The sequence below is a fragment of the Vombatus ursinus genome, unplaced genomic scaffold (genome assembly GCF_900497805.2).
Source record: "Vombatus ursinus unplaced genomic scaffold, bare-nosed wombat genome assembly UNPS02015066.1, whole genome shotgun sequence".
NCBI lineage: Eukaryota > Metazoa > Chordata > Mammalia > Diprotodontia > Vombatidae > Vombatus > Vombatus ursinus.
The window spans coordinates 656328-661178 of record NW_020954844.1 but is presented as its reverse complement, the minus strand read 5'-3'; the positions used below and the strand labels follow the sequence as shown (position 1 = coordinate 661178).

Here is a 4851-nt window from a genome sequence, read left to right as displayed (position 1 = left end):
CTAGCTGTCCCAAGGCCTGGAACGCTCTCCCTTCTCACTCCAACTGCTGACCTCCCTAGCTTCATTTAAGACCCAACTAAAATTGCATCTCCTACAGGAAATCTTCCCCAACCCTTCTTAATTCTAGTGCCTTCTCTCTATTTCCTAATGATCCTGTATATGCGTTGCTCTGTATATATCTATTTGTATATATCTGGATTGCTTTGTATATATCTGAACATGTTGTCGATTGTAAACTCCTTGAGGGCAGGGAGCATCTCACCTCTTTTTGTATTCTGGCACATAGTAGGCACTTAATAAATGTTGAATGAATGAATGAATGAATGAAGAGCTCCTTTTCAACTCCAAGACTGTTGGACTCCAGACTCCCCATACTATGGGACGTTTTCTCTATACAGAAACACAAAAAGTACACAAACCAACCCACCAATCAACCAGCCCTGGTGCTGTGCTAAGTGCTGGGCCTACAGAGAGAGGAAAAGACAGTCTGTGCCCTCAAGGAGACAATATTTCTAAGAAGGGAGTTGCTGTGTTGTTATTGTTCAGTCGTGTGCAACTCTTCATGACCCCATGGACCATGGTACGCTGGACCCTTCTATCCTCCACTATCTCCCGACGTCTGTCTGAACTCAAGTCCATCGCTTCCATGCCACTGTCTATCCACCCCATCCTCTGCCGTTCCCTTCTCCTTTAGCCTTCAATCTTCAGCATCAGGGTCTTTTCTAATAACTAATAGGTGAGACAACATGTAAATAACTAGATATATCCAGATATCGACAGAAAGTTGGGAGGTAATCAGAGAAGAGAACGGATTAACAAATGGGAAGATGGGGAGGAGGGGAAGTGTGAAAGGCCTCTTAAAGGAGTCAGCATTTAAGGGGTTTTTTTTGTTTTTGTGTTTTCAAGGCAATTGGGTTAAGTGACTTGCTCAGGGTCTCACAACTAGTAAGTGTCAAACGTCTGAGGCCGGATTTGAACTCAGGATTCCCGGTCCCCTGGTGCTTGAGTTGAGTCTTAAAGGAATGAAGGGATTTCCAGAAGAGAGGGAGGAAGAGCATTCCAGGCCTGGGGAGCAGGCAATACAAAGTAAACATGTAATTTACAGCAGCATTCGCCACACCAGTATAAGAGGCAACGGACAGAGAATTCATGCTCAAACCCGGCTTCTTTGTCCTGTGTGCCCTCAGGGGGGTGTGACTGCCTGCCTGAGCCGCGAATCCTCCTAACATGCCTGGACCACAACCTGACTTATCACCAAATAAAGACCTGCTTCTCCTACTTACCATGGAAAGTCACATTTTCTGGCACTAAAAATAGGTGAATTCATAAAAAATATGGAACTCTCTAAAAGCCACACAGCTGGTACCAAACTACATCAACAAGGGAGCTCCCTCGCTGGGAATTCCTCGTACCCATAAAATCATAGGTTCGGTCCAAAAGAAGCCAAAGGCAATCGGTGGTTATGGAAGCAGCTGAGTGGCACAATGGACCTGAAGCACTGGGCCTGAAGTCAAGAAATATAAGTCAACTCTGGCTGTGTGACCCTGGGAAAGTCACAACTCATGTTTGCCTCAGTTTCCTCGACAGTAAAATGGGGGTAATAACAGCACCCACCTCCCAGGGCTGTTGTGAGATTCAAATGAGATAACATCTGTAAAGCACTTAGCACAGGGACCGGCACATGGTAGGCTTTTAATAAAGGCAATTCTCTTCCCTTCTCCAATCGCCCGAGGTTACGTGGACAGTATCAGAGTCAGGATTTTAGCAAAGATCACAACCTTTGGACCTGAGTGTGAATTCTGTCTCAGCCACTTGCATAACTGTGTCACCTCGGGCAAGGGAATTCACTCCCCTGGGCCTCAGTTTCCTTCTCTATGAAATAAGGGGAGTGGGATAGTTGGTCTTCAGGGTGGCTTCTGGCCCCAGATTTGATATCCTCAGGTCTGGGAGCCTCTGATCCCACATGCTCTTTCCACCGCATTACAGTGTGTCCACCTCACCATGCTGCCTAACAGCTCTTAACAGATAACCGACTGATTTGCAGCAGTTACACCTATTCCCTCACTGGACAGAGGCCCACAACCCAGGATCTTCTGGAAACGCTTCAGTTTTCCATCGATGCGGATGAATGGAGCAAACTGGCATTGTTTCCCAATCTCTCCGGCCAGCGTTAGGCAGTGACTGTCCGATGCTGACAACTTCAGGGTGTGTAATTAGAGGGCCCTAAACCTCTCCCCGAGTCCTCACCACCTTCCACGTCCAGGGTCAGTGCCTGGAATTCTCCTCTTCTGGTAATTCCCCGACAGGTTAAGGATTGTTATGTTATCTGGGAGGAGAAACATATTATTAGCTCAATAACAACTGGTCTGCAGTCTGATTAACCCAGAACTTTTACTAAATTGGGAGTGGACTGGATCCATTTTTTTTAGAATTTATTGATATATTTTTGTTTTTCAATCACCTTCATTTTCAAATATATCCCTCCTCCCACCCATCATTTCCCCCCTAGCTGTCTGGGTCTTACTGAGGCGGGTGGTGGCTCAGTGGGTAGAGCATTGGGGCTGGAGTCAGGAAGACTTGAGTTCAAATACTTACTGGCTGTGTGATCCAGGGCAAGTCACTTAACCTCTATCTGCCTCAGTTTCCTCAACTGTAAAATGGGGATACTAATAGGATAAAAAGAGATAACATTTTAAAAAGCACTTAGCACGGTGCCTGGTACATAATAGGTGCTATAGAAATGATTATTCCCTCTCCTCTTCTAACTTCATTCTCATGACTCAGGGTTTTTTCACCCTGGAGCACCTCTCTGTTCCTCTTGCTTCCTTTTCCACTGGGGACCACAGAGATCTCTTCCAGTTCTAAATCTGTGAGCCCCTGGAAGGCAGATGCTGATTTCCATGAGGCTTACACAATGTTTCCCTATGCTTCCCATCAGGCCTAGAGATGTTTTGCTCACTGGCCTAGGAATTCCCCTGAGAAATGACAAGGAGAATGGGGCTTTGGCCCGTCTGGCCCATCCACACTTACCAAAGGATCTTTCTCACGGTCCCCATTACAAACTCCTTTAAGGGACTGTCTCTCTACACACACACCCTGTCTCTGAGGTGGCAGGGAGAGCCCCTTGGAGGCCCCAGGGTCCAAATCCCCTCTCCCCATCTCCCCAGTACCCAGCTGAAGGCCCTCAGGCCTGCCCTGGAAGGCCTAGAGCCCATTTGCTGCCTCTTCCACCACTGACCAGCTCTGGACAGCCACAATCCACCTTCCCCTCAGCAATGTCAGGATCACAGATTAGGAGCAAGAAAGGACCTCTGGGCAAACTCCCCCCTTTTACAGGGGATGAAACTGAGGTCCGGATTGTGAAATGACACAGGATCTCAGACTGAGAGATGAAAGGGATCTCAGGCCATCCCTGCCCCACCCTGATCATTTTAAGAGGACGCAAGGGAGGCTCAGAGAGGCCTGTAATCATAGGGCACTTACATCGCCCTTTCACGATTGCGAAGCTCTTTCCATATGCTACCCCATTCAATCCTCCCAACAACTCGGTGAGGTAGGTGCTGTTAAGATCTTCATTTTACAGATGAGGAAACTGAGGCTGAATGAGGCTAAGAGACCAAGTTTGCGGCCTGAGGCCATAGGAAGCACCATTTCAGCAGAGCTGGGATCAGAATCCAGCTCCAAATCCGGGGACCCAGGCACACCCAGGCTGAGGGAGGCCTCCAGTTCTCCCGTTTCTCCAGGCCTGCCCCCTCCCCTCTCTCTCCTCTCACACAGATCTCCCCGCTCCCACCCCTATTCTCTTCCTCTTCCTTTCCCTTTGTGCCCTGGAAAAAATCGATTAAGGCCCACTGTCGGGGCCACAGGGGCCCATGATCCTCACGGCAGCGGGGAGGGCGGCTGCACGGCCTTTGGGCAGATGCCTTTTTTGTCCAGGACAAAGCCCCCCCTGCGCGCCCTCCCCTGGCAGGCTGCTTTCATCCCCCTCACATCAAAGGGCTGCTCTGCATGTGAAAGGGGCAGGAGCCCCCAGCCACCCCACAAAGGGACTCACATCTGTTCCCTCTGCTTTGGGGGGGGGGGGCGGCCAGGCTTTTTCTCACTTTCTTTCCCCCCTCAGCTCCCTGTGGAGTCCCCCATTCAAGCCCCCGAAGGATCGTTTGGGAGCTAGGGGAAGAAACTCTCCCTAGGTCTCAAGACCCCTCTGGGCTGGAGGCTCTGGTTTTTCAAACACCTGGAGGATGGGCTTTTCTCCAATTGCTTTGAACCAAGGCCTGGTTCCCTCTTCTGGGCCAAGTCTTCCGGGCTCCAGGACCCCTCTCTGGACCTAGGGGAAGACCCACCCTTTTGGGAATGGAGCTACTCCCCCACTCATCCACCCAATCGAAAGTCGGAGGGCTGGGTGGGTCAGTGGTCCCCTTTTTGTCATGGTAATGGGGCCAGCGAAGTTCTCAGAAGAAAGGAATGAGACCTTCGGGCTGCAACAGGCTTCCCTTGGAAGCTGGGGCCACCTTCCACCAAGAGTGCTCCTCTCCAAGACTGGATGCTCATCTCCTCTCCTACAGGAAACCTTGTAAAACGGCGGAGGACCACAGCTCCTGAGCTGGGAGAGACAACCTAGCAGAGCTCCCAGGTGTGCAAGGTCAGGGAGGCCTTGAAGGAACCTGGGAGCTCATAGAGTACATCCCCTCTGAAAAGACAAGGGAGAACAGAGGAAAGCAGATCAGAGAATCAGAGACTTAGAACTGGAAGGGGTCTCAGAGGTCAGCTAGCCCAAAACTACCCCCTATATTTTACAGCTGGGGAAACTGAGGCACTGGGCGGTTGGGTGACTTGTCCAAAGTCAAACGG

At 50.1% G+C, this 4851-nt stretch overlaps 1 protein-coding gene across 1 annotated transcript in view; it reads right to left on the bottom strand.

Annotated features, from left to right (window-relative positions):
- TRABD2A (TraB domain containing 2A) overlaps nucleotides 1-4851 on the bottom strand; it is a 53516-nt gene that overhangs the window by 25636 nt on the left and 23029 nt on the right.